The sequence below is a fragment of the Pleurodeles waltl genome, chromosome 1_1 (genome assembly GCF_031143425.1).
Source record: "Pleurodeles waltl isolate 20211129_DDA chromosome 1_1, aPleWal1.hap1.20221129, whole genome shotgun sequence".
Classification (NCBI taxonomy): domain Eukaryota; kingdom Metazoa; phylum Chordata; class Amphibia; order Caudata; family Salamandridae; genus Pleurodeles; species Pleurodeles waltl.
Window position 1 is genome coordinate 771,229,639 of NC_090436.1, and position 24,753 is coordinate 771,254,391.

Consider the following 24,753-nt stretch of genomic DNA (forward strand, 5'->3'; position numbering starts at 1 on the left):
CAGTCTAACAGCCATTGTGGCCATAACAAATATAACAAATGTATGACACATAGGTACAATGTACAGAGAGGCAGGGACATTTGTAAGCCCTCATGTTGTTAAAGTTTCTTCATTTGATGTGGCCCAGGTATGATGATTTGCACCAACCATAGAGATATGAACCCATGTGCATACCTTTGGTCTGCTATCCCTAAACGAAAGGTGGAACACCACACACCAAATACCAGTGTAAGATGTTAGCTGAGGGCACCTTGTACTTTTTCCCTATGTTTCCAAATCCAGATCTGACATGTATCCAAAATGATCAAGGACCACAATAATCCCTAACATTCATAGATCTTCCGTGAACGCTTTCCTTACACACTCACCAGACACACATGAGACATATGTCTGGGCCACATTGCTATAATCAATTGACGTGAAGCCTGCACTCATTTTCTGCATCATGTAGTGTTTATAAAGTCAGTCTAGCCGTTGCGTCAACAAAGGTCAGTAATATTTTTGAAAATCTATACTTCACTGGCAAATGTGACCTATATAGACATGATTGGCTCCTAATTTGTGTTGCTGTCTGACACAAAGGCGGCACCAACTTACATTAAGCAAAAGTATTCAGTAAGTTTGCAGAGCACTTGCTTCCTGACAGCTAGCAATTGTGGTCCTTAACATAGTCCATAAATGACCCTGTATGTTTCCGAAGCATTCCACACACTCAACAACATAGCCGGCAGATATTGTGCAAATCATCTGATGTCACTACAGAGCTTTTATTTGTTCACATTTACATGATTTGTACTCACCAACAGGGCCACCAATCACTATTCCCTGGTGGTCCAGCAGATTTTGCTCCCTGGAGATGAGGTCAGCCCAGTGGTGCTTCAGCTGGTGGTTATTCCTCTCGCTCCGATATACGCGCTGCAAGTGATGCAGGACCTTTCCTCACCGGATTCGACGTGCCTCGGTGTGATACCCCTGTATCACCCGCCCCCCTGCCTCAATCATAAGTGGGAGGAAATGGCACACCAGCCATATAAACCCCCCAAGCTCCTCCTCACCCATCTTGCCAAGACGTGGCCTACCCAACATCTTAGCACCGAAAAAGGGGAAAAGGGGGTAAAGAAGAACAAAGGAGAACAAAGGAGAAAAGGGGGTAATTAGGATGACAAAAAAGTAAACTTAACAACTAAAAGAACCCAACTATCCCCAGACTAGCACTACCCACAACAGACTTCCACAAACAACAAAGACAATACAATACTGGACAATAGTACACAATAAACACTCAGACAGTATACAACAACAATTTTAGATAACAAAGTAACAAGTAAAGGAGCACACAGGAGACAAAAGCACAATTTCACTGGACAAAACTCAGAACACAGCCACACAGGCTAGAAGTATCACAGACTGCAAAGTGAAAGTAAAAGTACCACCACTGTACATAATCTGTAAACAGGATATCCTATTACATTACTTCCTGGATAAAATGGCCGCCGTTTTTATCGTTATACGTCATAATTTTTGACGCATACGGTATGTGCGTCATTTTTTTGGACACACAGAAGTAAAAATTAGGCCGCATCCATATATTTGGAAATAGTCTTAACACTTAACCAATTTTCAGGGCATTATGTGTCGTTTTTCGGACATAAGCGTCATTTTTTGACGCGTATGCGTCAACATTTCAGGGCAGTAACTGGTTTTGGGTAATTTTGCCATTTTAATGTAATGTTACATTTGTGACACAACTGAGATAGGCTGATTGCATCCACTTTGGTGTTGTCGGTGTATGGTCACATGTGAGACATCATACTGCTGCGGACCATGATCCCCTACTTCCTTAACAGTATTCTACGCTTGGCTGACACACTAGATGGCCATATGTGTGGCCTACATATATGTATTGCACAAATTGGGCATGTTTGGCATCAGGAGAGGATAGCAAGGTGACACACATAAGTACAATACCTCAATGCCTATGGCTCAATGTGTGTGCGTTGCCTACTAATGTAGTTGTCGGGCCAGTGTGTGTGCATCACAAGAAGCATCATTGCAAATATTCTTGTATGAATGTGAAATCAATGTGTCCAAACCTTAGATGCAAGTCAGTGTGGAAATGAGAGAGGACATGTGCTAGTCATCCATGTAGCAACATCTGTTGTGTGCACTTCCAAGATTTTGGGTAAAGTAGACACCACAATGACAAACATGCACCGGATAGATGGCAGACGCTTGTTCATGTCAATGGTCCACAAGTTGCCCATCCCATGTCCTAGAAATTTGGTAACTGCTTCCTAGTCACTTGTTGGTGAACCCGCTGTGAGTCAGGCACATGTACAGACTAAGTGGGTGCCATGTTATTGGCACAGACAGCCAAAGGTGAACCACAAATGTAATATGACGCCACAGTTGTGGTCATATGACTGAGCCACAACTCTCCAGTGGCAGTGGTGGACCAGCAGACGAGGCAGCACATGGCCACATATTTCCAGTGATCAATTGCACAGAGGTGTCTGGTTCATGTGTGTGGTCCAATGTTGATCCTGTATATTTTTAGGGGTGTATGTTGTCACAGTTACGTCCAGGTCTCATCATGAGTCAGTGGCAGCTATTCCTGTATCTTCTGAGTAACCTTCGGAGATCAATGTGAGTAAAGTCGATGAGGACATGAGAACCTACATGGGGATGGTCCCACCCTGTCACTGCAGACGTGTTATGAGACTGTCAACAGGGCAACCTTGGTGTGCTGAGTGAGATCATATCTCAGGAGTCATGTTCCGGCAGGTGTCATTACAACATTTGTACACAGGTTGGCCTGTAAAGTTCCCACTGCATCTGGGAACATCAAAGCCTCTGTGTTGATTAATGTAGCAGCTATTCACCACGCACAGGCCATCAATATGTTGTGAGCAATGTGATTCAGCGTGTGAACTGTCAGGGTCCTAACATGTGTGGACTTTTCATGCACATTATCAAAGGTAGCTGGTTCTGCTGGAGGCACCATACCCAATCCCTGCATACGGCCATGGTGCACTGTCACACTTTGTCGTTCATGCATACATGAGACCCAGACAAGGGATGGGCCATGATTTTGGTATTCAAAGACAATTTTACTAATATGGTACAATTAAAAAGCAGATGATGCTATACAATGTATTCGGGTATGCATTGAGGAAGCTCATGACAAAATACCCTCTGATGAATGTGAGGTTTGGTAACGCAAGTGTGGTACATATGTAGCCACAAGGAACCTTTAGGGTAACGCACACACAGGTGCCAGTCAGGCTGACAGGATGCAGGGTCAATCTGGATCCAGCAATTTCACAAGGTACATACTCAGTGGTCTGACTAAGACTGGTCGGAGGAAGAACAAGACAGTTGACATGGAAAACTGTGTTTTTCCTGTGTTTTTGAAGGTGACACATGAACCCAAGGGCTGTGTAACACAGCTTAATTACTAGCAATGCAGAATAGTGTATTTGACAAAATGGCAACTTCTATGCTGTTCCAATCATCTGCTGGGGCAGTGCATGTTCAAATGGGTGGTGTGCATGGAGGTGATCACAGGTGTGGGCTGCATGAGTTTCTCACAAGTCCTGTATGTGAGATTCGAATTCAAATGGCCAACAGTACCTTTCACACGGGAAGCAATCTACAGGTGATGCCAGGGCTTAGAAACTACAAGCCAGTGTATTAATTGACCTGACGTCCATGCAGTCAGATGTACTATGACAATGGCAGAACATAGGAAAGGGTGTAGCACACAGGATAACTATTGTTAGTATGTGTGTGTGTGGAGGCTATATCGGGGTACACATATTACCATTCCAGGGAACTCTTCAGACAGGTGGGTTGAGACCTGGAGCATGGGTGTGTCAGGAGTTAGGAAATGGGCTGACGTACATGGAATGTCATGTGCGCAATCCTTGTCATAGGTGTGGCACTTGTGCTCTCTATGTTCTGCTTATATGGATCTCTAGTCACAGATAGTCCTTGCAAAGATCGGTGCAGTTGGATTACTGCTGTCAAGGGTCAGGTCATACATTCCTGTTACCAATGCAAGAGCACATCCACTGCCTCATGTATGAGGCATTTTTTCCCCTTATAGACTGATGGTGTCTTAGTTTTGTGCCATATGCTGCGATGAACCATGTTGCCAACATGTATGTGTGAAATAGGTGTGGTCCTCTGCTATTGCCCTTCAAAGGTGAAATGTACAGGATATATGTCATTTACAGTATGTGTGTATGTGACTGTTGTATAATACGCATCACAATTGCTCAGGAAAGTTCTGTGTCATGATCGGTATATCAGCAATGCTCCATGAGGTAACACTATTATTCTGATAGTTAGAGATAAAGGTGAGGAAAAATGATTAGCCAGACCATGATATGGTGATTATTATCTGTGTTTATTTACATTAGTTAATACAGTGGTGATGGTGAGTTATTTTAAAAGAAATTGTTCGCAATATGTTGGCGCCTACGCAATCCAGCAGCTGTGTTTTGTTGTTCCCCCTTATGTTGCAGGCCAGCATCCTCCTCTTCCTCCTCTTCAGGCATGTGTGGCTCTGGTTCTAAGAGGGGAATGTTCCTTCGTATGCAAATGTTGTGCAGGATGGCACATGTTAGAATGATCTTACAGACCATTTCTGTGGAATATAGGAGGCTGCCACCAGTGATGTCGAGGCACCTGAATCTCGACTTGAGGATGCCGAAGGTCCTCTCGATTATGCTGCATGTCCTCCTATGTGCGTCATTATAAGCACACTCTGCTGCAGTGCTTAGGTTGAGAAATGGTGTCATTATCCATGGCTGGATCCCATACCCCCGATCAGCTGAAAAGAAAATGAATGGGATCATGTTGATGTAGCTTGCCCCATTGAAATCACCTTGCATGGCAGTAGTTGTCTTGTGTTGTCTGTGACTCTTTTGTGTTATTGTGTTCCTTCCTAGGCTTGTAGGATGTACCATTTGCATTGGGTTGTTTCCTTGGCTGAACGAGTGTTTGGCTGCTGACAGGTTGTCAGCAGTATATTTTGGAATTTGCAGTACAGTGTGCACTCCCTAGCATTGTGACTTGTGATACAGGTGTCCCTGTGTCTTCACTGGGGGTGTAATGATAGTTCCATACACAGATTCATTTTGACAGTGGTGGTAACACGTTAGCATCTTTGTACCCTGGACATCCCATACCTTTAGACTTATGCAATGGATTCATTTAAACATCAGTGAGACATTTACATTTTGCAAGGTGACAATTAGCCAAACCTCTCCAAACGTTGTGATCATTGCCGTCTTAACATTAGACTGTACACTAATTTCAGATGTGTGACAGGTTAAATGCAGACCTATGAAACATGGCTAGCGATGTCACTACCTCAGTGTGTTCCGGTCCACATGTTGCTGTCGTGGTGTATGTGTTGTGTGTCCTAGAGGGATGCTGTGCAATGTGTATATAAGTAGGTTTTTGTACTTACCAACAAGTAGTCCATTTCCACATCGTCCATCCTGGAAGTGTTGATTGATGGTACAGAGATGGAAGATGAATGAGTCATGGACACTCCCAGGATGTTTTGCCACGATGTTGGTGATCAATCCTTGGTGATCGACAATGGCCTGTACATTGATGGAATGTGTGTGCTTCCTGTTGCGGTAGAGGTGTTCAGTTGCAGCAGGTGGCACAAGGCGTACATGTGTGCTGTCAATGGCACCAAGGACGTGTGGGAAGCTACTAATGAGGTAAAACCCCTGTTTTGTCTCCTGCTGCTTCTGCAGTGTGTTTGGGAAGCAGATGTGGCGGGGTGTGAGTCTAATGATGGCATCCAGTACTCTGGGCAAGAAGGCAGAAAATGATGGCTGTGATATTCCGGCATCCAGGGCAACAGTTGTTTGGAAAGAGCCACTTGCCAACATGTGAAGTACAGCTAGCAGCTTGGTTTCTGTTGGGATGGTGCGGGGTGTCAGCAAGGTGGGTGGCAACTGTGGCTCTATGTTGCGCAGCAGCTGCTGAATGGCCTGCCAGTTCAACCTGTACCTCTGGATGATGTCATGTTCCCTGAGGCCATGAAGGGTTGTTCTGGTGCAGAATATTCCCTCCTGCCTTCTGCGCTGCCTTTGGGGTCCCTGCTGGTGTTGTGGTAGCTGCTGTTGTTGTTGCTGGTCTCTGCGTCTGCGTGCACGCTGGATGAGTAGCACCTCCATGTCTCCCTTTTGCTGCTCTGCTGTTTCTTCTGTGTGTTCTGATTAACTACAGGTGTTTGCCCCATTTTAACGCCTACCCTGACCCAGGGATACATTTTTTAAGCAGATCGGGCTGTGCTTAATTTTTTGACTCCGCCTCCCGTCCGTGCGGCATTTTTGCCCGGAAGCATAAATACGACGCACGGCCGTTTAAGTCATTTTTTGGACGGGAACGTCTACCTTGCATATGATTAACGCAAGGCGGGTTCCCGCATCCAAAACATGACGCACACGGTGGGATTTTGACGTCCAGGGGCGTCAAAGTTTAAATATGGGGCAAGTTTTGCGCCGAATGTGTGTCAAAAGTTTTGACGCACATTCGGTGCAGACGGAGTATAAATATGCACCCAGGTTTTTAATGTTTGTTCATCTTCTTTCTTGCAGACACGATGAACAGGAGTGAAGAGACAGAAGACCTGCTGCTCGACGAGAAGACCACTAGGAAGTGGAGGACTGAGGTGAGAAAAAAAGAACAGAGGAGGACAGGAACTGGAGAGAGAGAGCCCAAGGCACAGCAGAGAACACAGAATGCAGGACACTATGAATCATGGAAGTGGAAGTGGAAGTGAGCGTGAGTTCCTGAACGATGAGCAGTCATTCAGGGTGCAGCACATTGCCTAAAAGGGCTACGCGCTCTATTGTCTTGAAGATATCGGGCCATCAATGCACCGCTCATGCCAGGTGCACAAGAGTACAACCCCACTAAGGTCCTTCCCACTGGCTTGACCTTATCAGAATAATGAGGATGGCAGGTTCCCAAGTACGATTTTCTGGTTCATAACCTTTCCAATGAATCAGATAGACTAGCCTATGGCATATACACTTACAGTCCATTATTGCCTGAACTTTGAATTCAGGTACTCGACGACAACGACAACAGCTATGGGTTTTGGGAGGAGCATGGTTCCAGAAGAGACAGGCTTTGGTAGAGACACATGAAACACTGGGTGTACTCACAGTGACGATGGGAGATCTCATTTCATAGCAACGGCATTGATCTTCTTGATAATGGGATATAGTTCTATGTAACATGGTTGGAACTTCTGAGGACCTTCTAGATTGAGATGTTGTGTGAACAACCATACTTGATCTCTGACCTGATAGTCACGACTTGCTCTACGATGTTCATCAGCATTGTGTTTATAGACATAATCAGGACTTGCTCTACAGATGTCTATAGAGTATTAAGGGCCTGATTTATACTTTTTTAGAACCGCATTTGCATCATTTTTTTATGCAAAAGCATGGCAAACTTACAAAATTCAATTATATTTTGTAAGTTTAGACCTTTTTTTGCGTAAAAAAAATGATGCAAGTGCTTTGCAAAAAAAGAATAAATCAGGCCCTAAGTTTATAGAAAAGTTTTGCTGTTCAAGATTTTCTTGGGCTGTTTGTTGTAATACCTTAATGTGGTCTACATAATATTGTTCAGCAGAAACCACTGTTGTAGGGGTAGGCAAGGACAGTAGGAAATGAGGATGTAGACCATAATTACATTGGAATGGGGTGATTTTGGTAGAGCTGTATTGTGCGTTATTGTAAGCAAATTCTGCTGCCCAAAGACAGCTATCCCAATCAGCAGTATTTCTCAACAAACATCAAATTAACTTTCAGCCATGGTTGTCTTGACTACTCACTTTTGCTTTTTAGAGACTCCCAGGAGCTAGGACTTCATTTTGCAAGATCCACATCAGATAAGTATGAACAGTAATTATACTAGCGCAATAAGTGCGTTACTGTCTTGAAGACAATGTGCCAGCTTTTCAATGTTTGTTTATCTTCTTTCTTGCAGGATGTGATGAATGCAAGCAAAGAGACAGCAGACATGCCGCCCAACGAGAAGACAGCCAGGAAGTGGAGGGCTGGGATGAGGATGAAGAATGGAGCAGGATGGTAACCGCCAAGAGAGAGAGCCTGTGGCACAGTGGAGAACAGAGAAAGCAGGATGCCAGGAATCAGAGAAGTGGAAGTGAGTGTAAATTCCTGAATGATGGGAAGTCTTTGAGAATGCAGCACGCTGCCTAACAGGGTTTCGTGCTCCATCCTCTTAAAGGCACCAGTCCCGAGAGCGCTGCTCACACCAGGTACCCGACAGAAGCAGGGCCCCATCCTCATCAGACAGGTTCAGGAGTCAGGAGAACAGGTAGGATGCAGGAATCCATCCATTTCAGGAAGGGTATCTCCACCCTTGGAGCTATACAGCTGTTTGTAGTTGGTAGCAATGTCTCAGATATGGCTTCTGGGTTGGAGACAACCCTCACAGAGGCGAATCGTATTGCTGGAATGGTGAGCTGTGTTTCCCTTTGATGCAGTAGGAAGGCTAGCGTGCACCCTACTTTTTCCCCCACTCATAATGTTGACATTTGAGCATAACAGTTTCTCCACAAGCAACATGTTTCTCTGTTTCCAACTGGTGCCAATTATGGAGAGTGGGATTGGACTTTCATGCCTCTACACATAAGAGACTTCTCCTCCCTCCTTGAATTCTGCAGGAAGCTAAAGGCCTGGCTTTTCAAGTAGACCCCCTAGGCCCTAGGTGTGCCTAGACTCCCACCTGCTCACTGCCAGGATACCCTCCACAATGATAGTGTGCTCTACAACTCTGTCTAACATAGTCAAAATAGGACTAATAGTGGCTATTGAGCCCTTCCAAGCCTCCTCACAATGTATCTCTCTGACCACTGAATCACACACCAGGAGACCCCACAAAGTCACTTTCCACTCAGTTCATAGCATCTGCTGGGAGGTGACAGAATGTTAATTTCCAGAGCAATACATTTCCACATGCACCCTCAGTATCATTTTTTTCACCAGCAGTCAGTACTTAGCTGCATGCATCTTCCATAATTGGTGGGGGCAGGTCAATGTCTCAAAAAGGCATCACACACTATGGGAGCATGGTCAAACAGCCCTCCTGGGAGTATGTCAGAGTGGCAGGATAATGGGAATGTGGAGTGATTCACCAACAACTAGTCAATGGATGAGGAATTATTATGGACAGCGAATATAAATTTGTAGTCTCTACTGGGTGCCTTTGATGCCATAGCTTCACCAGCTCATGGCCACCCATCAAATCTTTCGGGAGCCTCTATCAGTCACATTACCCATGTCAAAGAGGACAGTTCGGTCAATGATCAGATCATGGGACAGATTACAATCACCTTCTAAAATCAGTCTGGATTTTGAGCACTCAGTGAGGATTCTGTTAGGCTCATAAAGAACCTGGGGCCAGATGTAGCAAAATTCTGGATTGCAACTTGCAAATTGTGAGTCAGACCGACTCGCAATTTGCGAGTTACAATCCAGAATGTTGGATGGTGTCCCTGACACCATCTGTGACTCGTAAGGGGGTCGGAAAGGCCCACCTCATTAATATTAATGAGGTGGGCCACAATTTGTGACCCCCTTGCGAGTGGCAGCACTCATAGGGATGGTGGCCTGCTGGAGCCAGCAGACCACCATGTCTGTGACTGCTTTTAAATAAAGATGCATTACAAAACTAAAAAATTTAACATTTTCGTTTCATTTTTTCAGAGCAGGCAGTGGTCCATAGGACCACTGCCTGCTCTGAAAAAATGTTTTGCATGCCATTCACAAAGGGGAAGGGGTCCCATGGGGAACCCTTCCCCTTTGTGAATGGGTTACCACCAGTGTGACACTGGTGGTAACTGTGATTGCTTTGCAACCGCGTTCGCGGTCACAAAACAATACAGCATCGCGCTGCGACTCGCAATTAGGAAGGGGAACACCCCTTCCTAATTGGGACTCGCAGTCCAGTTTTGCGAGTCGGTAACCAGGTTACCGACTTGCAAAATGGGGATTGGGCATCGCAATGTGCTTTTGCACGTCGCAAACAGCGAAATTCGCTGTTTGCGAAGTGCAAAAAGGTTTGTATATCTGGCCCCTGGCCTTGAACCCATTGGGAGCATGGATTGACTCCACTAATGGGAGAGTTAATCTATTCTTAGTTTCACAAAAGCAAACCTGCCTTTAGGGTGCATCCAAGTGCGTTTCAAGTGGTGTGGAAGTGATTTGCGAATCAAGATGACCACCCCATATTTTTGGTACAGGTCCATGAGAAAGGAGTAAACATGTGCATCCAGTAAGGGAGCTGTCATGTAGCTTCTGCCTATAAACCTTCCCACCTGGTCCCTTTGTTGAGTTCTGTCACTAATAAATGTAGCTCTTCAACAAGGGGAATGTCCACCTGCTGATAGTAGAGATAATTCAGACCACTGAGAGAACGAGCAATAACACATTCAGAGCCCCTGTACTGGACATCATGGAGAGAATCAGGGACATGATCTGTGGGAAAAGCAGTAGGGTGTGATAGCTCCTGGTACATGCAGGGTGTGCCGGGGTGAGGGAGAGCTGGCTGGTGGACGAAGAGTCCCACTCATATTAGGGTGTGTGTTCACATATGTTCCTATAATCCACCAAGCCCAAGAAACTGCTTGGACCCTACGCTTCCCTACCTTGTAACACTAGACTTTAACTGTATACTGTAGACCAATCCACCACCCGCTGCATCCTGGGTCTCCTCTCCTGAACTTCATAAATAAATCATCTGTATATGCTAGGTGGATTGTGGACCAAGCACAATTATATGGAACATGACAACAAAAAGTCTCAGCATGTTTTCATAGTTTTACCTGCTTATTCAGTGCAATGTTATACCCTGTCCCATCCAGGGTCACCTGTGTAAGAGCCGAGGATGGAGCCTTCTCGAGACACAAAGAGACAAAAAGACAAAAACTGTCCCACCTTTCAGCCAAAGCAGGGAAGCACTCCCAGTAGGAATCCCCCCTCCCACTCTAAGAACAGCACTCTGCTCAAAAGTATATCCTTGTGTTAATATGATATAAAGTGCAATCCAGGGGCCACTCAAAGTTAGCCCGGTCCAGTACCTTTTTGAAGCCCACTCAGTCCAAGTGCCTGTGATAAGTTACTCAGCTAGAATCCAGTAGGGATGTAGCCCACAGCATCCAAAGTGGGCATAATTCGCATGATCAGCTAGGGTCTCTTGAATCCAGCAGTGGGTCTGTGTCAATTGTTCATGTTATCCACAAAGATCATCAAGTCATCTGGGTCATCAAATTCCAATGTACGGCCTTGGCCTCCACTGATCCCAGAGCACTAAGACCCCCTCATCAAGAGAGCCCAGCAATGTTGTTGATGCAGTTGAGACCACAGGCAGTCGCCGATCCCTAAAACATCATGGCCTGGTGGAGGGGTGAATGGTTCCAGCACGCTGGAGTCAGGACTGCTTGGAGGGGCAAGGGCACCCAGGTCCTTCACTTGGTAGGAGCAGGCTGGGTCTCCATTGACTGGGGTGTAGTCCGCCCTCCACAGGCATAGAGCTTTGCCATTGATAGACCCTTGGTGCTGAAGATGTTCCAGAACCCGACATCTTGGATCATGGCAAAGCTCCGCCATGCTTGTTATTCATGTTCAATTGCATTTAGTGCTATTTCTAATGCAAAATGCATCATTCTATCCATTTTGGACATGGGTGGGCATTTTTGAGATAAAGAAATAGCTCTAAATGCAGACTTACAATTCTTGCATAACTCTATGCAATTTTTGGGTATTTCCTTGTGATTACAGTACACAGAATTACACAAGTTATGCCTATCCTTACTTCTATCCCTAAGGGTAGGTTCTTTTGTTTTGCCCATTTACTATTTTCAGTTTGAGAGAACTTCTAATATAAAGTTATCTCCCAAAATACAGATCTGTGACTTCAGTGCTGTCCCTGTTCTGTGGTGTCAGATGAGGAAGTTCCCTGAAGCTCCCAGATAACAGCAATTAATAGTTTCTGGGAGTGCGTAGCTGATCCCAGAGATGGCATCTACTGAGCTATCTTTGTAAATTAAGTCCAATGACCTGTAAAAAACAGAGTCAGTTTGTGTTATGTTAAGTGAATGTGGTTGATCGCAAACATAACTTACAATGTTATTGCAACTGTGATCATGGACATCAGAATGAGTGGATGGCAGGCTAATTGCATACACTTTTGATGCCACTGACACATGTGTGACCCTTTTATCATCACAAATACCTTTTCAGTATAAAAAGATGAGTACAAAACTGGAAGATGCCTGTAGCCCATAGAGAAATAAGAAGGGAACCAAATTCCTCATCACATCTTCCTATCTTGGGTTAATTTGTCTTTAGGTTCTACAAAAGCTTTGCCACCAGAGCAGACTCTGGCACTAGTATCTTCCTGGTGTTATATAGTCACCAGGAACTACAATAAATTCTGATAGCAGGAAGAGGCCTGTTTTCCAGGAACTCTCTGGAGAGTTAAAAACTCCAGTTATCACCCTTTAATACCATGGCATATCGGGTGACGTGTCTCTGCAACCCTGCAAAAGAGCTCAGGATGAGGACATTAAAGTGCTTGCCTTATCGTGTACCTTTTACCCTTTCCCTCCTGGCTCTGTAGTGTCACTTCAAAATCCAATATCAGTGGTGTAAGCAGACATTCCATAGCAGACCATAGTTTTATGTGGGCACAGTCAAATACAGCCATGGCTGTGTGGTGAAGCCAAAAGCCAAATGTCTGGATTACCACTGGGAAGCAGTCACTATATGCGTTCCTTTCAGTGCCATTGTGACATGTAAATTTCCTGGCAGTTTATAAAATCAGCAAAGAATATGAAGCTTATCAACTCTTCAGTCTAACAACAATCCCCCAATTTATACTTCTGCATGACTTGCAGAATAGTTTCATTATATCACTTTCAAGAGCTTGCCAATTTTCTGATAACACATAACTTTCAAGAGTTTGACACATTATAAGTAAGAAGTGTCAAAAAAAGCATTTCCCACACAACAGGAAGATTTTATTATATATTAATAATAATATATGGGTAAAGTAACTCCAGGTATACATTATAAAGTTATTGCAAGTCATTGAGGAGTTCCATAATCTTGTAGAGGATAGAGGCCATAGGCCGAGCTCCTCTATAGGATTATGGACCTCCGCAGTGACTTGCAAAAACCTTATCATGTACACCAGGGTGTACTTTATCCCATATAATACATGGTCCCACCATCTCCTTTTCCACAAACCACTTAAAATCCTGATGCATTGCTCTTTCATATGAAAGAGCGAGCATGTTTGCAAACACGAAGAATGAAAATGAAGTCTCTAGTGCAAAATTGAACACATCAAAAACATGTTAGATATTTGTTCATTTCAAGTCAGTTGTTTAAAAACACTGCAGTTGCTCGAATGTGTAGAAATATACAGAAAGATTCTCGCTTTTCTCTATCTAAAAAGTGTAAAACAATTAACATACTCTTTCAGCTTCTCACTGTATGCTATTATAATAGAGCAGAAGAAAGACAAGCAATGTTCAGTTTTAGCTGCTTTAAAAAGCTGCTTCAATTAGGCTCCATGACCTGACTTGCTTTTCACCTCATCTGCTGGCTCTCTTAGCAGGCATTGTGATGCCAGAACTTGACTGCAATAACTTATCATAGTCAAGTTCTAATGTCTTTTCTTTATATTCAGCGACTGAGTGCCTCACTAGTCACTGATTATAAAGAAATTAGAAGCATCCTCTCATACAGGGATTACAGAATTGTGTACTATAACAATTTGAATAATAAAAATTAGAAGAAAGAGGAACAGATGAGAAGCCACTGCTCCTACTACTACTACTACTACTACTACTACTACTACTATTACTACTGTTAGCACTACTGCTACTACTATGGCCACTATTGATATATTATTGTCATTGTTACTATGGTGGTCATTACAACCCTGGCGGTCGGTGTTAAAGCGGCTGTAAAACTGCAAACAGGCCGGCGGAAAAAAAATTGAATTACGACCGTGGCGGAAACCGCCAACATAGACAGCCACTTTAACACTCCGACCACCAAGGCGGTACAAACAAACAACGCGGCGGTAACCGCCAACAGACAGGCGGAAGACAATGTACTGCCCACATTATTACAAGCCACCAATCCGCCACCTTTTCTGGGACGGATACACTGCGAACAAAAACACGGCGGAAACAGGACTTGGAAGGGAAAACGCTCACCTCTACACATCCCATGATTAACCAGGACGCCATGGAACCGGAACTTCAGATTCTTCCAGCCTTTATCTTCCTGCTCCTCTACCAGGAGCATGAACGCCAGTGGCGAAGACCACAGTGAGTACTGCACCTACGACACAGGGGAGGGAAAAAACTGTGATACACACACGCAACACTCCCACACTCACCCACGACAACACACATACTAACACATCATGATACATCACAGTTACACCCCCAAACCCCCCTGGAAGAATGCAAATACAAAAGGAAATGAGTCAAATGATTATAATATGTACGAAGACAGTAATCAAAAATATATACATATATTAAGATATTCACACTATAAACAAATATATACACCAAGAATCCAAGTCCAAGGTATTCCACTAACATAGTCCGTGGACCACTGGGCCCAAAAGACATGGGCGAGGTCCACACTCAATACCCGAACAAGACGGAGAGAACATTGCTGGGGCATCAGATAGAAATAAAACAGGCACCTCAGGGGTAAGGGAAGTGGAGGGGGCACCTCAGCTGGATGAGTGCATGACACCAGATCCACGAGGGGGCTCCATGCCCACAGCTCAATCCTGGGGAGTGCAAAGCCACAGTCTATCAAGTCTCCCAAGTGGGTGGTTTGCCCACTGTTCAATCTTGGGGAGTGCAAAGCCACAGTCTCTCAAGTGGATAACATTCTCCACTGGTTTCTGGAGGGGGCTTTGTGCCCAGAGTGCTTCATCCTGCCAAGGACTGTGTGAGTGGATGTGATACTCCACTGGTTCTGGAGGGGGCTTTGTGCCCTGAGTGCTTCATCCTGCCAAGGACAGAGGTAGTGGATGTGATACTCCACTGGTTCTGGAGGGGGCTTTGTGCCCAGAGTGCTTCATCCTACCAAGGACTGGGGTAGTGGATGCTGTTCTCCACTGGTTCTGGAGGGGGCTTTGTGCCCAGAGTGCTTCATCCTGCCAAGGACAGAGGTAGTGGATGTGATACTCCACTGGTTCTGGAGGGGGCTTTGTGCCCAGGGTGTTTCATCCTGCCAAGGACTGGGGTAGTGGATGCTGTTCTCCACTGGTTCTGGAGGGGGATTTGTGCCCAGAGTGCTTCATCCTACCAAGGACAGAGGTAGTGGATGTGATACTCCACTGGTTCTGGAGGGGGCTTTGTGCCCAGAGTGCTTCATCCTGCCAAGGACTGGGGTAGTGGATGCTGTTCTCCACTGGTTCTGGAGGGGGCTTTGTGCCCAGAGTGCTTCATCCTGCCAAGGACTGGGGTAGTGGATGCTGTTCTCCACTGGTTCTGGAGGGGGTTTGTGCCCAGAGTGCTTCATCCTGCCAAGGACTGGGGTAGTGGATGCTGTTCTCCACTGGTTCTGGAGGGGGCTTTGTGCCCAGAGTGCTTCATCCTGCCAAGGACTGTGTGAGTGGATGTGATACTCCACTGGTTCTGGAGGGGGTTTTGTGCCCAGAGTGCTTCATCCTGCCAAGGACTGGGGTTGTGGATGTTGTTCTCCACTGGTTCTGGAGGGGGCTTTGTGCCCAGAGTGCTTCATCCTGCCAAGGACTGTGTGAGCGGATGTGATACTCTACTGGTTCTGGAGGGGGTTTTGCGCCCAGAGTGCTTCATCCTGCCAAGGACTGGGGTAGTGGATGCTGTTCTCCACTGGTTCTGGAGGGGGCTTTGTGCCCAGAGTGCTTCGTCCTGCCAAGGACAGAGGTAGTGGATGTGATACTCCACTGGTTCTGGAGGGGGTTTGTGCCCAGAGTGCTTCATCCTGCCAAGGACTGGGGTAGTGGATGCTGTTCTCCACTGGTTCTGGAGGGGGCTTTGTGCCCAGAGTGCTTTATCCTGCCCGTGGCGGCCTCAGTAATGTCGGAATCATTGGCGCTCACTGGCCTGCGGTGCTGCTAGCTGCTGTGTCCTGCGCAGCGGGGCTGCTGTCGGCGGTGTCCTGGGCAGCGGTGCTGCTGGCGGCAGTGTCCTGGGCAGTGGTTCTGGTGGTGTCCTGGGCAGCAGTGCTGCTGGCGGCGGTGTCCTGGGCAGCGGGGCTGCTGTCAGCGGTGACCTGTGCAGCGGTGCTGCTGGCGGCAGTGTCCTGGGCAGTGGTTCTGGTGGTGTCCTGGGCAGCGGTGCTGCTGGCGGCGGTGTCCTGGGCAGCGGGGCTGGTGGCGGTCTTGTCCGCCGTGCAGATCTTCCCAGACTTGCCGGTTTTACTGTGCCCCTTCCCCACCTTGGGTGGTGGCGCAGCTGTCTCCACACCTCCAACTGTACCCCTGGGAGCGGCTTTGGTGGCTGATTTATTTCCCCTCTCCTGCCGGGCACTGCCCAACTTTTTATGCTTTACAGGTGGGGGACTGTCCGTGCTCTGGCTCCTTGCCACACTGGCTGCCCTGCTGCCTGGCGAACTCCAGAAGCCAGTGACTACTGGCACCACTGTTCCCGCAGATGTTGTGGCTGAGGTGATGGGTTGGGACCTGGAGAGTCCCCTAGGGCCCCTAGGAGACTGAAGGAGTGGGGGAGGTGAGGGAAAGAGGTAAAGGTTGGACAGGAAAAGTTTCTTAGGAACACTGGGACGGGTAGATGGAGGGGGTTTGGGAGTGGAGGAAGAGGAAGTGGTTGTAGGAGGTGTTTGTTTGCTGACTTTGGGTGAAGGTGCATTGGCTGGAGGCTGTTGTGAGGTAGATGGCTGTTGGGTGGGTGTGTGACTGCGTTTGTGTACCTTGGGAGGTGGCCTCACAGACACACTGGGAGAGGACACAGGGGACGTGTGAATGGTAGTGGGGGTGGTGACTGCACGTGAGCGGGGTGTGGTGGTGGGTGTGCTGGTGATGGAAGTAGTTGCTGAGGATGTAGTGAATGCAGGTATGAGTGGAGACAAGACAGGGAGGGAGGAGGGAGACGAGGAGGAGGGGGACAAAGTGGAGGCAGTGGATGTTGGTGTGTCTGCATGTGTGTGATGCTTGCGTGAGTGCCTGTGGGATGTGTGGTGCTGATGTTTGCCAGAGCTTCCCTTGTGTGTTGAGGTGTGTGCATGCTGGTCTGATGGTGTGCTTGGTATAGGCTGAGGTACAGGGGTTTGGGTCTGGGTGGAGGAAGTTGGAGGGGGGAGGCTAGAGACAGGGACAATGGCTGCCATTAGTGCTGAGGCCAGAGTCTGAAAAGCTCGCTGATGGGCTGCCTGACCAGAGTGAATGCCCTCCAGGTATGCATTGGTTTGTTGCAACTGCCTCTCTACACCCTGGATGGCATTCAAAATGGTAGACTGCCCAACAGTGAGGGACCTGAGGGGGTCAATGGCCTCCTCACTGAGGGCAGCAGGGGTGACAGGGGCAGGGGCTGAGGTGTCTGGGGCGAAGGAGATGACCACCCTCCTGGGTGAGCGGGCACGGGACACACGCTGAGGGGCTGCTGGGAGGGCGGTGCTGGTAGGGGGGTGGCAGCTGTATCTGTAGATGCAGGGGGCACAGATTGGCCCGCCACCGCAAGGGAGCTCCCATCAGAGAAGGAGTCCGTATCGCTGGTGTCAGCTCCTGTCCCTGCCGTGGAGCTCCCCTTGCCCTCCGTCCCACTGGTAAATTCAGTCTCCGTAGCGTCGCCCTCCAGGGCCATGTGGGATGCAGCTCCCTCCTGCTCCGGTGCCACTGCTCCTCCGCCTGATGATGCTAATGCACAAAAGAACAGGGAGACCATAAATAGGGGGGAAGACAGAAGAAAGACATGTTGAGTGCATGCAATACCCCTACCGTTGGCGGACACCACAGACACAGAAGCCCCCTGCACTATGCCGCGCACTTGGAGTTCGCTATTCAATCCCAGAGACATGGGTTACAAGGCCATGCCCGATTGCTGCACACATGGATGTCACAGGAGCCTGACTAGTTGTAGATGGCTCTGTACACAGGTGTGGTGGGGTGCCACAGGGCCTGCCTTAAGAAGGGTCCTTGCCTACTAAACTCGCCCTGTCCTAGGGGAACCCACAGCCCACCTCCCCCACCCAGACACCTACAATGCGCGCTGAATCAGCAGAATGAGAGTAGGGTAGGCCACCGCCAGGATCATGAACATCAGGGGGGTCATGGTGCGATGGGCACCCCTCCCACGATGGGAGGCCATCCCCAGCTGGGCCTCCGCCGTCTTCTTGCTCCAGCGGCGAATGTCCTCCCATCTTTTCCGGCAGTGGGTGCTCTGTCTGTGGTAGACCCCCAGGGTCCAGACTTCCTTGGCGATGGCACGCCAAATGTCCTTCTTCTGGTCGGTGCTGACCTACAGGAATAGTACAGGGGGAAAAGAGAAGTTATTACCATCCGCACCGTCACAGTAATTGGCCCGCATCCCTACCCTTGCCATGACGCACATGCACTCACCATCGTTTCATGCACGCCTTATTCTCACCCCCCCCTATCTTTCATCCACACTACTCCACACAGAAAGCTCACAGTGTACTTACCTGTTTGTCTGGAGGACCGTAGAGTAGCATGTACTGGGGGAGGACCCCGTCCATGAGTTTCTCCAACTCCTCCGTGCTGAAGGCAGGGGCCCTTTCCCCAGACACACGAGCCATTGTCTCTTCCAGACTGAGGTCACAGCATCACTTGCAGTGTAGGTCCTCTCCTGTCGAAGATCAGGTATCAAGTGATTGAACAGAGAGAAAATAGCGGTCACGTCCGCGGTGGTGCGTACCGTCACCGCTGGCGTACATCATCATTGGCTCCTGGGACCCATAGGGTCCAATTTTAACCAATGCAGGATTGCTCGGCGGTCTTCGACTGCCTACCGCGACGGTGTACAATGCCAGTGCAGTTACCTCATATCCCATTGTCCCGCTTTACAGGTCAGGCAGCCGCCATTTCATGGGCCCACATGCCATTATTTTGGACTGCATCACACATACCTAGGCCTTGCCTAAACACTCATACAGGCATATGTCGATTTGCTAATATTTCAGGGTAAGCTATGTTTACGTACCTCAGAGTTGGTTGACTCTCTGCTCGCTGTTCTCCTCCATAGGCACCGTCCGCCGGGGCATGTGACGAGATGGCGGCATCCTCCGGTGTACAGACCGCTGGTGGACCTGTCGACAATGGAGGAGCGACATGTGATCATCGCCTACAGACTTGATCGTGCCACAATCCAGGAACTGTGTGCCCAGTTGGAGCCAGACCTGATGTCAGCTATCCGCCAACCCACAGGAATCCCCCCTCAAGTGCAGGTGCTGTCAGTACTACATTTCCTAGCAAGTGGGTCATTTCAAACTACAGTGGCCATTGCATCAGGGATGTCCCATCCTATGTTTTCCAATGTGTTGTCCAGAGTGTTGTCTGCCCTGCTGAAACACATGCAGAGCTACATCGTTTTCCCTCAGGTGGAGGATTTGCCTACAGTGAAAGGTGATTTCTATGCCCTGGGACATATCCCCAACATCATAGGTGCCATTGATGGGACACATGTGGCCTTGGTCCCCCCTGCAGGAGTGAACAGGTGTACAGAAACCGGAAGAGTTACCATTCAATGAATGTGCAGATGGTGTGTTTGGCAGACCAGTACATCTCCCATGTGAACACTGTGAATGCCAAATTTCCTGGCTCAGTGCATGACGCTTACATATTGAGAAATAGCAGCATCCCTTATGTGATGGGGCAACTCCAGAGGCACTGTGTGTGGCTATTAGATGTGGACATGGACCCAATACAGTGTGAATAGTTGTCTGGGTCTGGGGATGTCCCTATGAGTTAGTGTGTGTCTAACAGTTGTGCCATTTGCAGGTGACTCTGGTTACCCCAACCTGTCATGGCTACTGACCCCAGTGAGGAATCCCAGGACAAGGGCAGAGGAACGCTACAATGAGGCCCATGGGTGAACTAGGAGGGTTATAGAGAGGACCTTCGGCCTCCTGAAGGCCAGGTTCCAGTGCCTCCATATGACAGGTGGTTCCCTATTCTACTCACCAAAGAAGGTGTGCCAGATCATCCTGGCCTGCTGTATGCTTCACAACTTGGCTTTGTGACGACAGGTGTCTTGTCTGCGGGAGGATGGTCCAGATGGAGGTGTTCTGGCAGCTGTGGAGCCTGTGGACAGTGAAGATGAGGAAGCAGAAGAAGAGGACATAGTCAACAGGAACACAGTGATCCTGCAATACTTCCAATGAGACACAGGTAAGAAGACAACACAGCCTGCTACATCTGATTTCATTCTACTACCTCTCATCTGTCTGTCATTTTCACCCAGTGTATGGTCACTGAGTTGTCACTTTCCCTTATGATTTCACAGATGTGGGTCACACTGTGTGACATCTGCTTTGTTTCCGCAGGGACTAGAGCTGTGTGACATAGGTATGTTGACATTACATTTGATATAGCATTTTGCCACTGTTATTGCAAATACACATTTTCGAAAGCACAGACTGACTCCAGATTGTTTTTCGATTTAAGGGTGTTTATTTAAGTGCTCAATAGTGGAGGGTGTTGTAAAATGGTCAGGGGTGATGGTGGAGGAATGTCCATGGCAGAGTCCAGTGTAGTAGTCTCACAGGTGCATTGTCCAAAGGGGCATAGGAAGTGGAGCTGGGGCAGTTTAAGTATGGACAGGGTGACAAAGTGGGACAGAAGGATGACAATCAGGGTGGTCTCATTTCTTGGCGGGGGTCTTGGCATTGTTCTCTGTCTTTGTCCTGGATCTCAGGGACCGTTTGCGGGGTGGTTCTCCATCTGCAGGGGGTGGAGTGATGGTGTGGTGGTCCTGTGGCGGTGCCTCCTGTCGACTACCGCCGGCGGAGGTGGTGGGCAGTTCATCATCCAGGCTAGTGTCAGGGGCCCCTTTTTGTGCCACAGTGTCCCTCCTGTTGTTGAGGACTTCCTTCAGCACCCCTACAATGGTGCCCAAGGTGGAATTGATGGATTTGAGTTCCTCCCCGAAGCCCAAATACTGTTCCTCCTGCAGCCGCTGGGTCTCCTGAAACTTGGCCAGTACCGTTGCCATAGTCTCCCGGGAACAGTGGTAGGCTCCCATGATGTTGGAGAGGGCCTCGTGGAGAGTGGGTTCCCTGGGCCTGTCCTCCCCCTGTTGCACAGCAGCCCTCCCAGTTCCCCAGTGTTCCTGGGCCACTGTCCCCTGAACCATGTGCCCACTACCACTGCCACCAGGTCCCTGGTGTTGTTGGGGTGGTGGGTTAGCCTGGGTTCCCTGTAGTGGTGGACACACTGCTGATTGACGTGTCCTGGGGACAGAGGTATAGGCCCGCTGGGTGGGTGCTGCGCTGGTGTTTCCAGAGGGGGCAAGCTCTGTAGTGGCCTGTGCCAGTGTGAGGGGAACCGACTGTCCCAAGGTCCCAGATGGGCCAGGATGGTCATCTAAATCCAGTTGGACAGAGCTGCTGTCATCACTGTGGGCCTCTTCTGTTGGTGGAGTGGACATATCTGGACCCTCCTGTCCAGTGACGTTGGGTAGGGGTCCTGCAGGGGTGTAAAGGCATGATTATTGCATCTGTGTGTGCCATGGTGTGCAATGGGTGGGTGACCGTGTACCCCAGTGCTTGCATTCCTGTGTAGGACCTTGTGTGATAATGGTTTAGGGGGGGTGTATGGGTATGTGTAGTGGCAATGCGTTGGTGATGGGTGTCCATGCTTTGGTGTTAAATGCAGGGCTTGAGTTTGGGATGTGTGGTTTGTAATATTGGGACATACTTGAACAGTTGGAGTGATGGGGTAAGCGCGAGGTTGGGGGTATGTGATAGCATGCAGGTGGGTGGGGGATGTAATAGTTAAGATTTGACTTACCAGAGTCCATTCCTCCTGCTACTCCTGCGAGGCCCTCAGGATGCAGTATAGACCTCCTCCTCCCATGTTGTTAGTTGTGGGGGACGAGGTGGGGATCCGCCGCCAGTTCTCTGAACCGCGATGTGGTGTCTTGAGACCACGAAACGCACCTTCCCCCGTAGGTCGTTCCACCTCTTCCTGATGTCATCCCTAGTTCTTGGGTGCTGTCCCACTGCGTTGACCCTGTCCACGATTCTTCGCCATAGCTCCAACTTCCTAGCTATGGTGGTGTGCTGCACCTGTGATCCGAATAGCTGTGGTTCTACCCGGATGATTTCCTCCACCATGACCCTGAACTCCTCCTTTAGAGAATCTGGGGTGTCTTTGCAGTGCCATGGGGTGGTGTGTGTAGTGGTGTGTATTGTGATGTGTGGGGTGATATTTAGAGGTGTGTTGTGTGAGGTGTGTGGATGTTGTGTGAGTGATGGTGTGGAGTGCCTGTGGATGCTAGTTTGTAGATGGTGGTGTCTCTTTCTGGCCCTCAGTCACAATTGTTGATGTAAGGGTTTGTGGGTGTGTGTTTTATATTGTATTGGGTGTGTGGGAGTGGTGTGTGTATGTGTATCAGGTGTGTGTATTTCGAAATGTCCAATGTGGTTGTGTTTTGTATATGTGTGTGTATTTTGGTTGAAAAACCGCCGCGTGGATTCGTGGGTCGTGATAGTGAGGGCGTATTCCTGTTGGCGTGATGGTGGAGGTTTTGTTATTGCCAGTTTATCACTGACCTTTGGTGTGGCGGACTTGTGTGGGTGTCTGGATTTTAGCCACACACTATCCTATATGGCCCACACCATAGGCATACACCAACATATACTGGGTGGGAACCAGGGCTCACCTATTAGCCACACCATGTGCCTCTGTAGTTGGGCCATCACAGCTGGAATGCTGCTTTTCCTCAGGACAAAGGCATCATGCAATGACCCTGGATACTTTACATTGATGTGGGAGATGTACTGGTCTGCCAAGCATACCGTCTGCACGCTCATGGATTGGAAACTCTTACGACTTTGTGCAGATGCAACTTTTACTAAACCCACCCCTAATTTCCCTTGGTTGCTTTCGGTCTACAGTGCAGCCCGATGTATGCAATACGTGATAAGGAGAAGAAACAACTATTTTCTACCTCTGCTGCACTGCCCACTTTTTTAAACTTTTTATAATGTTATCAAAGCTCATCACCACCAGAGCCTACATTATTAAAGTTAATCAAGCTATCTCTCTGCCAAACTAATATTAATGTATTTATATAAGGTTTTGATGACTTCCAACAGCTTTTATTAAATAACATATACTTGAGTTTATCAGTTTTCACTGAGGCTAATTTGCAGCATTAGCGAGAAATCAGTACTGCATCAACCTTGTGCTGATCATTGCACTAAAAGAAAACCATTCCATTGCGAATATCATGTTGTGCTGAAATGGAACAGGATTACAGACTCAGACAATGTTAGCATTGGACTGCAAGCACAGTCAGACAAACCTAATCTGGCTCATTAATGGATGCACTATCCTATTTTAGTACTTTAATTCTCATTACTGCTTCTTAATGGTACATATTAACAAGCTCACCCCTCTGTTTCCATTTTAGGAGCTTTCTGGTTGCCACTCATTCACTATATATTCTGTACAATGGTTCATACCTATTACAAGGTAGGAATGAGGATGACATTTTTAAAACAGTTGCAATCTGCTTAGACTAGTGAAGTATATGGTCTTGTTCTGGTAGCCGAGATTTTCAGAATAATGAGCTCCAGGGAGTCCCGATCCAATGCACGTGAGAGCATAGCAGTCCCCTCAGTGAACCAAGTTGATCTTGTTTTGTTTTATTCCATGCCCTATCCCCATCTAAGGGGCAGGTTTTGGAACCAGACAGTTGTCACTTTTTTCACAAAGCTTCCCCAGCTAAGATCCGAGGTCCAACATTGTCTCAGTGGTTGGAACCAGGTGAGTGTGTGATTCGTGCCCGGGCATGTCCTGCACACATCCCACGCTTCAGGATGCTGTTGGTGCTTAGTAACGTGAAGAAAGTCATTTGGCCCCACCCTTGGCCTTGGTGATGTCTGGGGGACATAGTCCCACCCCAGCATCACAGGTGAAACATGTGGGCAGGGAACTGCTAGTGTCGAAATAAGCACCACAGGATGCTGTCTATGCTTAATAGTGTGATAAAAAGTCTATTTGCCCCACCCTTGGCCATGCCCTTGGTCTTGATGATGGCTGGGGGATCTAGGCTCACCCCAGCGTCGCAGATAAAAGTGGTAAAGTGCAGGCAGGGAACTGCTCACATTGAAATTAGGCAGTCATAAAAAGATGGCCCAGCTAATATTTAATTTGTCATGAACTAATCCTGCTGCATTAGAAGAGATACTTTTGTCACAATGCCAACCTCAGAATTGGGTTGACTGCAAATGTGGCAGGCAGTCTAACAGAGTTGGGGGGTAGGGAGGGCTAAGCTTCTAAGGAAGGCTGGAAGGCTGCCAGATGGAATCTAACTGAGTGCCCTAGTCTTGTAAAGGACATTATCAAAATAAGCTCCTTGGTGCTGGAGGACTGATCTCCTCTTAACCCAAAGCTGACTCAGGGGAAAGTATAGTACATTGTATGGGCTTCAGCCATCCCCTCTAGCCAGTCGCCACCAATTGC